At 38.9% G+C, this 12,394-nt stretch overlaps 1 long non-coding RNA gene across 2 annotated transcripts; it reads left to right on the top strand.

Moving 5' to 3' along the window:
• The first annotated feature begins 2,430 nt into the window (after window positions 1-2,430).
• LOC146524062 (uncharacterized) lies at window positions 2,431-5,283 on the top strand. Of its 2 annotated transcripts, none has more exons than XR_014877897.1 (5): window positions 2,431-2,545; window positions 3,148-3,238; window positions 3,914-4,001; window positions 4,149-4,185; window positions 4,547-5,283. It is a non-coding gene; the product is annotated as an uncharacterized LOC146524062 (long non-coding RNA). The 2 variants fall into 2 exon arrangements; XR_014877898.1 differs by having other exon boundaries at window positions 2,537-2,559.
• Window positions 5,284-12,394: the final 7,111 nt, after the last annotated feature.

Here is a 12,394-nt window from a genome sequence, read left to right on the forward strand (position 1 = left end):
AATCTTAAAAAATGTGAAATCTTAGCTGTGCACAGCTGTAATCAAAGTATTATTAATAGGGATGGGTATCGTTTAGGTTTTATCCGATACCGGTGCCAAACCGGTACTTTTGAAACGGTGCCGGTGCTTAAACGGTGCTCAAACCGGTGCTTAAAGAATGGAGAACACAAAATTGGTCCAAAAACCTCTCATGTTTAGCTGTTTTTTTGTAAAAAGATAACAATGTTAGCCTTTTCTGCAGCTATGGGGCATATATGGTATCACTCTTGGCTGGAAGCAGTGCTTAAACAATGGAAAAAACACAAACTTTGTCCAAAAACCTCTCATGTTTAACTGTTTTCCACTTTTTCTTTGGTCATTTTAGCCTTTTTGGCCAGGGTGAAGGGAGTATCTGCCATCAAACAAGAAGACAGCCGCATGTAGCTATGATGATGTTTGCTAGTTCACCTTACATGCATTAATGTAATAACGTGGTTAGCCTACTCAACGTAAATTACACACGAACAACATTAAGCTACTCACGCAGAGAAGAACGGCTGCTGCTGCCATCAATATCCGTCATCATTTCTGCTACACTAGCAGGGCTCCGGGTCCGTTAACAGGCACCACACGCGCAGTAGATGTGCTCGGTGTGAGGTCTCGCAGCAAGCTATCAAATACGGCGCATTTCTCGGCTTTAAAAAAAACCGCTATGTCGCCAGGTGTTTCATCAGATTTGAGGTGTTACCTCCTTTGACAGTGTCACAGTATCAGCTTAAAGCACTTGTTGCAGGCTGCTGAGTTTGCATATTTTGCTGTGAAGTACAGCCAGACTTTTGACCGCTTGGTCTTGGGCATTTTAATCTGTAGCTCTGCTCTAAAAGAACGTACGCACCTGGCCCCGCCTACTATCCTCGGAAACGTAAAATGATTGGCTAGAATCTAAAGTGTATCACAGCTCAGGAAAAAAAAGCACCGAAATAAAGCACCGAAATGTGCGCTGCTTTTCGGTCTGGTTACTACCGTTTATGTCAGAACCGGTGCCATCATGGCACCGGACACCGGTACCCATCCCTAATTATTAACAATATTCCAGTAAAAGAGGAGGTAAAATACCTTGGTTTAATAATCAGTAAAAATATTAATGATCGAGAGGTTAATAACATAACTGCTAGATTAATGATTAATGATTTATCCATATTAGGTCATATCTTACTGTCTAAAGCAGAAGGACTTTCAAGACTCATATACCCCTGTTATTCAATTTTTACATCTCCAAAAATGATTATTATATTCAGCTTTATCTGGAAAAATAAAACGCATTATATATGCAAATCACAACTGGTTAAAGACTATGAAAATGGGGGCTTAAAAGCTTTAGACTTTGAATCCATTATTGCTGCATTCAGGCTCACATGGTTAAATGATTGCATTTCCTATCCTCAATCTATGTGCTACCATATTCCAAACAAACTCTTTAATAAGGTCGGGGTTAGATTTTTTGCTCAAATGCGATTTTCTAAGATTCCTCTTAAGTTGTGTAGTTTCTATAAGCTTGCTTTGGATTTTGGGAAACTAATTTTCACCCACAATTTTTCACTTCACAATTCTGTGATGTGGAATTACAGGGTTATAGTCGTCAATAAGAAGTCTTTATTTAAATCCAACGGGTATGATAGGGTTGTATGTTTTATTTTTGATCTTCTTGACAAAAACGGAAACTTGCTATGTTACGAAGAATTTATTGATAAATATAAAAATGACGTTTCATTTAATAATTATAAGGCTTGTAAAGCGATAAACATACCGTTGTTAAATCTTATCGCAAATACTTTAAAGTATTCACATTTATCCAGTTGGAGAATTCCTGTATAAAAGGTTTAATTTAGAGTCCAACTCGTGTTTTCTGTTCTTCTGATGCAGAAACATTAGAACATCTATTTTTCAAATGTCAGTATGTTAATGCTCTTTGGTTTGAAATACACTGTTGGGTTTCCAATATACCTTCTTTCACATCGAAGGTTGTTCTTTACTTTATGGACAATCTGGATTCTAAAATCTCAGATGTTGTCGATTTTGTAATAGTGTTATGTAAGTATTCTATTCATTCATGTAAGTGGAAAAAATACCTCTCCTCTGTTTACCGTCTTCTTGAATTACTTTTGTCATAATTTTAAGTCACTTAGGCTTATTTCTAATATAAATAAAAAACTGCTGTACTATACTGTAAAATCACAAAGTACTTGCTATTCTGAATATTCCTGCCTGTGTCAAAAGGCCCATGTTCCTTATTATTATACCCGAGATATTTTATTTTCTCCCTTTAAAGTTAAAACGACTTGCTTCATCAACATTATAATATAAATTGTTTCAATACTGGTCTGTTTCCTTGACTTCTCTTGTATATGATCATTTCTTTCAATAAAGGTTAAAAAAAAAACAGTTGGAAGAGCTTCCTGTCCCACAATGCACAGCGGTATCCGCGCTTAATAAATTGACACAAGACGTGTGGTCTGCCTCTCAGTCAGCAGGAAGATGTGGTGCAGAAGGAGGGAACTTCAGTATGGTGAGGGCTGATCAGTAGAGGCCCGTGCGTGCTTTGACAAGGAAAAAGACTAACGCGAGTGTAATTTATCCATGCGACAAATTTGTGTTAAAACAGGACTCGAAAGTTTTATGACGCAGAGCGGGTGTAGTGCAATGGCAGTCCGCGTTTACTTGTGGGCGCTTGATGGGAGACAGCATCAAAAAATATGTGCAACAACCAGTCTGTGGGCTACTCCTGTGCGAGGAGCGACGTTAAGCTGGGCTCACACTGTGCGATTTTTGGCCCATTTTGAGCCGATTTTTCAGTAGTGCGACCGTTTCGACGATCGGCCCGATTTTGGCCTTCGTCGTGCATCGTGTAGTATACGTGGGGTAACGAGAAGCGATTAACGCCTCACGACCAGCTCCCGATCATCAATCGCTTGGTCGGGAGGATCTCAAACAGGTTTGAAATGAGTGTCACCGCAGCTTCTCACACTGCGCACGCGCAAACACATGTCGGCGAAAAAGACGGAGCAGCAGGGCGGTGCAGAATGAATTAAACAATGACGGATGTCTGCTCTTACCACTCAGTACTTCTCATGCCGGACGTTTTTAACTGGTTTCGCTTCTTTTTCCCAGTGGGTTCAGATGGACCGGCTGCAGTGGACACCTCTGCGGCCCCGCCATGTTGTTACTGTGGAACGGACACCACAGGCAGTGACTTTAGCTGGTCAGTCTTTTAGATTTAAAGTGTTACGGTTAAGGCTTAACTGTGAGAAATCTGCTTTTGCGAATAAAACATTTCCAAGAAAAACTAAATGATCAATTAGAAAGTGCTTTATTGGCTATTAACAGCTATATAAAAGCCAGTCAATTAAAAAATCTGTGGGGGCATGTCTGTTCAAGACAACAAAGTCTTTTCCCCTTTGCCTAATTCTGTTTATAGCTTTTATAGTACTGAATGACATGGGCAAGGAAAGTGCCAAGTGAAAGTGTTTAAACTAGATAAACTTTACATTTTTTGTAATGAGATTTTTTTCTGGGGGGGGGGGGATTCCCTTTGCAACTGTCTGTTTCAAAATAGATCTACATATTTCTCCATTGTTCTCACAAATATGCTGCCACATAAGTCTGCTAGCAGAAGTAACCGTGACAACATAAGAATAAATTGGCACGTTTGTGCGCTCCCTGACTTCAGTTTAGAAAATGGGGCTTGATGTGAATTTGGTTTATGCCATTGCATTAGTTCTCACTTTAAAGTGGATCCCTTCTCAGATGATGATGATGTATGATTTTTGTCTTGAGTCTGAAGATGCAGACGAATTAAAAACGCCTTAAATGTGAACACCTACAAATTGTCATCTTGAAAACTCTCCTGATGTTGGACTTGTGTTTTCTCTTGCAGATGTGCTGTCACCCAGTGTTAAACAAACATGAAGGCTGAGTGTTGGCGATGGAATAGAACTGCACACTGCTCGTCTTTAGGCGTAAAGGTAAATTTAATTCAGTTGTTCTGCATTGAACTATTAAGCAGTCTTGTCGTGTTCACATCTTTGTCATTCCTGGTGTAACTAGCCTGGTGCTGAGCATGAAGGCTGTTGCGAATAGATGAGATAATAGTGGTTGTGGTTGTGTTGCAGGCAGAGGATCTGTGGTGCTGATATCTACAGACTGAAGGTGGGTCTCACCGACAACTTTTACTTGTATTTAAGTTTTTGCCCTGTATGCACTGATTAGTGAATAATAACACTATGCTGCAAGGAGCTCATGCTGACTGTAGGCATGTGTGATGTGCATGAAGGATGTGGAGAAATGGTGTGAACCCAATCTTGTACTGCTCTGACAGAGACTGGCTCATCTCTGCTGGAGAATCTTAGTATTGGGAGAGAAAGTCAGGCCTTTGGCACAGGTTTCAGTAAAAACAATTTACCAGAACCTGACTGAAGGCCTGAAACATGCTGTGGTAATAGTTCAGTTACCTTCACTGTGCAGATTGAATAATAATAGTAATACTTGTGCTTTGGTTTTGTGTCGACAGGGATCCTGACAGGCAGTTTTGGAGGACTTGGATGCAACTGCTGTCTTGGCTACATCGACCAGTTTCGGCAAATGTCAGGATGTGGAGTTCTGTCTGCATACCTCGACCTCACAGGGGCTTTAGATTTCAAGACGAGGGTTTTATTTTATATTTTTGTTTCTAATCCCTCATTTGAAGGTTTAAAACCAGATCTATCAAAATCTTTGTTTTTTAATGTCTTTAATCTAAGCAGCAGCATCAATGGGTCATATTGAACACATTTTACACTGGAGTACAGCAAGTGTACATTTTGAGTTGGATAATTCTGAGGTTGAAGAGAAAAGATGGCTGTAAATTCTGTTTGGAAAAATGAAGCAAATGCTGAAATCCCTTAAACCAACGTTCTGTCTGAAAGCCACAAATGTCAACTGTGAGGTTTGCAGATTATGAGAAACGGCTTTCTAGGAAACTCTTTACTGCAAGTTTATGGCATCACTCATTTGGGGTCATAATAAAAACAGCAAGAAGTGGTGCTGAAGTCTGACTATACAATGGTACAAGCATTATTGTACAAGAGGCTAAATAATAGACAAATGCATGATTGTTCCTCATTTTGGCTCAACATTTGTCATCTGTCTGTTTCATTGGCCTGATGTGATGGAATCATCTTTATTTGAGAAATGTACTTAAACCTTTTTGTCCCTACTTTGTGTGTTTTCAAGCTTCCTCTTTAAAAGGTGAATAAACTGAACTGGAAATGTGTCGTTGCTTTTATAAATGCCTAACTGGAACAAGACATTTGATGTTTGTGATCAATTTATATTTGAAGGTTCCTGAATACTGCAGTTGTAGGGGGAGGAAAACAAACTCTGGCACAGCTGTGTTCACCCCCCAGTAAACTAACCATAAAACCAACTGGACTACATGCTGGCAAAGGCAGAACTCTGATTAAATCAAAGATAATTATCTGTATAGTGTTATAGTAGTGATCATAACTTTTTTTTAAGCTGTTTTAATATAGTTTGAATTTAAAACCTTCATATCTACAACCACATTTTGAAACCAATGTAACTACACTACTCTGGGTTAAAATTAACATTGGCAGCTGCTGCTAGCAGGTTTGTTAGTGATAATCTAGACTGATTATTTAATGCAACTTATTTGAGCTTGTTCCGTATGGTAACTGTCGTGTTTTTAATAAAACATCAGTAGTAGTGAGCAAGCTTCTTTCTTTTTAACGTGGCTCACATCCATGCATGTAAAACAGTATATATCACAATTTGGTTTAGACTGCCCCCTAGTGGTGAAGCTGAACTAACCCACATAACTCCTATCAACACAGTAACTGTTGTCATACTCTGCCTGTTATTAAAAGTTTCATTTAGCAGTGTGACTGGAGCAACAGCTTCCTGATCTGAACCCAAATGGTGTTTGGTTATTGGACTTCTGTGCAAATCAGTTTGTATCAAATTGAACAGCATGTTTCAAACATGTCCCTAAGTGCATGTGGCACCAGATATGCAGTTTGTTTTAGACACTTATAGAAAGTGAAGAGGAGCTGAGCTGTCTATTGAATATGACTATTGAACATTTGGTTTTGTGTGTCCATAACTAAAAGGGCCAGCTTTTATGAATAGAGAACTAATTATTTTTCACTGTTTTTTTTATACTCAACATTTAATCATTAGTTATTAATCTTTGGCTCTCTTCTACAGTGTGTTGTCTTGTCTTCCTGGCTGCCCGTCCGTGAGCCTGGTTCTGCCGGAGCTTCTTGTTAAAAGTTTTTACTTCCCGTTTGCTCAAAGAGGTTGTTGTTGTTGTTATTGTTGTTGTTATTGTTGTTATTGTAGGGTATTTACCTTACAATCCAATGCCTTAAAGTGACTGTTGTGAGTTCACACCATATAAATAAATGTAAATTGAATTAACAGTGTTGTCCAGAAATGTGACTGATTTGCTTGATTCAATACTGTATTTAAATTTATTATATTAAAGTTTCTTATAGCAAAAATTCTGCCTTTTTAGATAAAATATTATTTAGTCATAATTTTGCAGTTATTTCAGTGTTTGTTCGTTTGGATTTGTTGTGTGTCTGTTAGTCGTTCAATTTTTCACTCAACATTGTGTTCCAATTTTTTCCTGTTTTTTTTATTTTATGAGAAGTTAATGATTTTTTTATCTTTTATCTTTACCTCTTTCTAGAGGTAAAGATCATTTGTTTGAATAAAGTTAGCCAAGTCTTTATAAACCTGTCATATCTGGGGGTTATTAAACAGCCATGTGTGATTTAAAATGGGTTCTGTATATGGAAACATAATGATAGAATATTTTCTGTAAGTTTCTTTTTTTTTCAACAATAGAATTGCTTGTAGGAAAACAAATGATTGATGTATGGCAGAGAAAAAAAATACAATCCATGTTTTTTACATTTTTGAGTCCCCGTCGCCAAGACCAAAATCCTTCATATTTTCTTTTCCTTTCTTTTGATGTATGCTACATGCCTTAGAGTTGCTGATCTACTTGAGTGATTTACTAAATGTTTAATTCAGTGTTAAAATTTCCAAAAATGATTTTTGAATTTGCAATAAAATCAGATATTTCAGAGAAAACTGTAAGAACAAAAGCCAGGTCATCATTGTAGATATCCATATATATATATATATATATATATATATATATATATATATATATATATATATATATATATATATATATATATATATATATATATATATAATCTAAACATACTAGTTTTCTTTAGAAAGCATGAGACATTTCTATTTGCGCACAATAACAGAATAATTTCAGGACAAAAAAAAATGATCAGGCTCAGTATTATTGGCCCCCTGAAGAATTTACCTTTTTATTGAGGCTTAGCACAAACCACTGCAGTGCAATGACCAGCTTTAACACTGTAATGGTCAAAGCTTGAAAATCAAGTTGAAACTGAGGGTTATCTTCCACTTCAGCATGGCTTTGAGCTGTCACAGAGAAAGTATCATGCCCCAAAACAAACAAACAAAAAACCCAAGTCCAAACTCAGTTTAGACTTGAGAAAAAAAAGTTTTTGATGCTCACAGAGCAGAAGGATTTGCAAAGTTATCACAACATTTCCAAGTGTGCAGCACTAAAGGCAGACCTATCATCAAGAAATTCAAAGAGAGCTACACAGCAGAACACACCTGCAGAGGTAGGAAGTGAAAAATGATGCAAAAATGATTTTTCAGTGGTGAGTTCATGTCTGTCTGTATGTATGTATGTGTGTATGTGTATGTATGTGTATATATATATATATATATATATAGGGCCTTGAGGGTGGGCACGTTAACGGTGTCCAGTAGACGGTCTGTGTATTCAAACCTACCTCTGGCGCCGGTGCCCACCTCTCAATTTTAAATCCATGTAGACATTGAGGGTTCTCGGGAGGGGCCGTGCTAACACCTGCTGCTCTCTGGCAGCAGCACCATGCTCTCCCTTGTTTTAAATACACTTTAGAGCAACACGCAGCAACACTACACTTGAGCGGGCGGAGGGAGGTATGGGGTCTTAACACACCCCCGTTCTCTGCTAGCCATCGGGGCGGGGGGGCTGGGAAGAGATGCTGGCTGTCCGATTGGCCTCCCTGCTGCCGCGGAGCCTGGGGCGGTCTGCTTGCCTCCACCCCGGAGGGAAGGGTAACATCTCTTGGGTCTGGGTGCCGTTTCCATCTCTGGGGGTGAGGATACCTGGACCCGGGGTATAGAGTATGTTTGGGGAGTGTGATTGTGTGTACATGTCCATTTACATATCCGGGTTTATTCCTACGTTGGGTGAGTGCTGAGTGTTTGTATATGTGTGCATGAGGGTGGTAATGCATGTCTGTGTCTGTGTGTGCCTGTTTGTCTGTGTCTATATGTCAGGTCGGGTCTTAGACTTCACCTCTCTGGGAACTCCCAGGCCCTCCAAAGTGTGGAGGCCTATCTCCCCTCACCACACTCCCTGCCGGTGACTGATGCCCTCAGGGGTCGGTGCATTGTTGGTTCTTGGTGTCCGGGGCTGGGCGCTCAGGTCATGTGCCAGCTCACTCCCAGTGGCTACTTGGCGGGGCCTGGCGCCTGCTGCTCGGTCAGGCCTCTTCCGGGGCGCGGGGGGCCCTCGGGCCTCCGGCCTCTGTGCCTGCGGCTCGGTTCACTCTGGCACAGCTGGCTGCCGGCGGAGCCGGCGGGCACGCCGGTGCAGCCCCCTCTAGCTTCTGCCCGGTGGCTACTGGGTGACCCCTCGTCTGGGGATCCTCAGCCCTTCCCATGAAGGTGGCACGGATGCCCCTCCAGTGGTCCTCCTTGGGCTCTTGCACTCTGGGGCCTCTGGATGTCTGGGGCCTGGATCTCCTCCATGCCTGCTTCATGCCCTGGGGGACAGGGCTATGGCTCTCTACATCCTCTAGCAGATCATTACATGGGGAAACCATTTGAATACAAGCGCGCCGATCCACACAGGTGTGCACATGGGTGTTCACTGTTCGTAGACTTAAATCACACCTTTCTTGGCTGCTACTTCAAAGCACATTGTGCGCTGTCTGTGCTGCACAACAACATTCAATATTTAGTATTTACTGCTGTTTACACTTAGCTAGATTAATGCGATGGTGTTGTGTATAGTATGTTGCTTTGTTTTGTTTTTTTTGCTTGTTTTCTTTTCTTTTTCTCTCAACAGGTGATCCCGGAGATATTTTTTCTTCCCCCCTTTTCTCACTGTCCCTCTCCCCTTCTGTTTTTCTTTTCCTTCCTCTTTCTTTCTCCCTTTCCTATCCCTCACTCATGTCTGTCCCGTCTGTAACAACTGAAAATAAAATAAATAATAAAAACAAAGGTCGATCAAATGGACCAATACGGCAATGCCATGATGATCCATTTGGCAAAATAAATCCATTGTGTATCCTTGTTGGTCTTCAGACAACAATTCTGACGGCTAAAGAACCAAATGGGACAGGCAAAAAAAAAAAAAAAAAAAAAAAAAAAAAAAGTGAAGAGAGGAGCTGAGCTGTCTATTGAATATGACTATTGAACATTTGGTTTTGTGTGTCCATAACTAAAAGGGCCAGCTTTTATGAATAGAGAACTAATTATTTTTCACTGTTTTTTTTATACTCAACTCTGCATTTAATCATTAGTTATTAATCTTTGGCTCTCTTCTACAGTGTGTTGTTTGTCTTGTCTTCCTGGCTGCCCGTCCGTGAGCCTGGTTCTGCCGGAGCTTCTTGTTAAAAGTTTTTACTTCCCGTTTGCTCAAAGAGGTTGTTGTTGTTGTTATTGTTATTGTTGTTATTGTAGGGTATTTACCTTACAATCCAATGCCTTAAAGTGACTGTTGTGAGTTCACACCATATAAATAAATGTAAATTGAATTAACAGTGTTGTCCAGAAATGTGACTGATTTGCTTGATTCAATACTGTATTTAAATTTATTATATTAAAGTTTCTTATAGCAAAAATTCTGCCTTTTTAGATAAAATATTATTTAGTCATAATTTTGCAGTTATTTCAGTGTTTGTTCGTTTGGATTTGTTGTGTGTCTGTTAGTCGTTCAATTTTTCACTCAACATTGTGTTCCAATTTTTTCCTGTTTTTTTTATTTTATGAGAAGTTAATGATTTTTTTTATCTTTTATCTTTACCTCTTTCTAGAGGTAAAGATCATTTGTTTGAATAAAGTTAGCCAAGTCTTTATAAATCTGTCATATCTGGGGGTTATTAAACAGCCATGTGTGATTTAAAATGGGTTCTGTATATGGAAACATAATGATAGAATATTTTCTGTAAGTTTCTTTTTTTTTCAACAATAGAATTGCTTGTAGGAAAACAAATGATTGATGTATGGCAGAGAAAAAAAATACAATCCATGTTTTTTACATTTTTGAGTCCCCGTCGCCAAGACCAAAATCCTTCATATTTTCTTTTCCTTTCTTTTGATGTATGCTACATGCCTTAGAGTTGCTGATCTACTTGAGTGATTTACTAAATGTTTAATTCAGTGTTAAAATTTCCAAAAATGATTTTTGAATTTGCAATAAAATCAGATATTTCAGAGAAAACTGTAAGAACAAAAGCCAGGTCATCATTGTAGATATCCATATATATATATATATATATATATATATATATATCCATATATATATATATATATATATATATATATATATATATATATATATATATATATATATATATATATATATATATATATATAATCTAAACATACTAGTTTTCTTTAGAAAGCATGAGACATTTCTATTTGCGCACAATAACAGAATAATTTCAGGACAAAAAAAAATGATCAGGCTCAGTATTATTGGCCCCCTGAAGAATTTACCTTTTTATTGAGGCTTAGCACAAACCACTGCAGTGCAATGACCAGCTTTAACACTGTAATGGTCAAAGCTTGAAAATCAAGTTGAAACTGAGGGTTATCTTCCACTTCAGCATGGCTTTGAGCTGTCACGGAGAAAGTATCATGCCCCAAAACAAACAAAAAAAAAACCCAAGTCCAAACTCAGTTTAGACTTGAGAAAAAAAAGTTTTTGATGCTCACAGAGCAGAAGGATTTGCAAAGTTATCACAACATTTCCAAGTGTGCAGCACTAAAGGCAGACCTATCATCAAGAAATTCAAAGAGAGCTACACAGCAGAACACACCTGCAGAGGTAGGAAGTGAAAAATGATGCAAAAATGATTTTTCAGTGGTGAGTTCATGTCTGTTGTTCTCAAAACTGGATGTTTGAAGCTTACCAATGTACACTTGTAAGAAGCGAGCCCATGCTCAACCCCAAAGTTACCTGGATAAGATAAACTGATACCTAACCAAAGGCAGAAGACTTTTACCAGTTCAGGGTATTTTCAGTATAAAAATGGTAATAGAACCAAAACACGTTAAAGAATAATAATTCAAAATGCTTTAATAGTTGCGGTGTGGACTGTAAGGTACCTGTTACAGGGTACTGTATCATTATCTATATCAGACCTTCCCAAAGTGTGCGGCCCGCCCCCTAGGGGGGGCGCAGAGCCATTGCAGGGGCGGCATGAAAAGGGAAAAAAAAGAAAAAACCAATGCTTGGACACTGCTAGCACGGCGCCCACAGAAACACAAAGCAGGAAATGAAGCATCGCTGAATATGTTTCCAAACCAACTTCATTCTAAGCCAAAGACTAGAAAATATGGTGAAGTAAATCTTCCCTTTGGCTTCACCTGCACAAGTGCTGAGGTAGGTCTCCCTGCAGGATTGGTCTTTCCTTCATCGGGAGCGGCGCTGGGCTGTTTAAATCACGGACAAACAGGATCCCACATTCTTGATCTTTAGTTCACAAACACTTGTTGTAATGACTAACTACTCCTGACATGTTGGAGATGTTTGCTCTTTATACAGTAAAGTTACAGTGGGATACAAATAACATCAGGCTGATCCTGCCACGATTTGTTCCCCCTGTCTAAATCACAGACAAACAGGATCTCACAGCTGTTTCTGCTTTTGAACCCATTTTGCACAGAAAGGCGTTTTTTTTTTTTTTAATTTATTGACAGCAATGTTGAATATTATTACACAGGAAAAAAACAACTACAGTAAAATAATCACACTGTGATGCCTCTGCCTTTGTAAATGGAGGGACAGTAACTGCATGTTTATATGTAAGCGTGTAAAACCTGAAGATAGAGACAAAATACTGTTTATCTGCCATTCTGCAATAACGTGGCGCACAGCTGACGTGAAAAAAGGCACATATCTTTGATGTTGCATGATGAACTCTGTATTCCTGTCCACACATAAAAGCAAAAAATGAGTTTTAAAAAATCTCAGTTTTCGGTGATTCGAAACGCCGTTTATGTGGATGAAACAGCT

Source organism: Neolamprologus multifasciatus, chromosome 2 (genome assembly GCF_963576455.1).
Source record: "Neolamprologus multifasciatus chromosome 2, fNeoMul1.2, whole genome shotgun sequence".
Lineage (NCBI taxonomy): Eukaryota > Metazoa > Chordata > Actinopteri > Cichliformes > Cichlidae > Neolamprologus > Neolamprologus multifasciatus.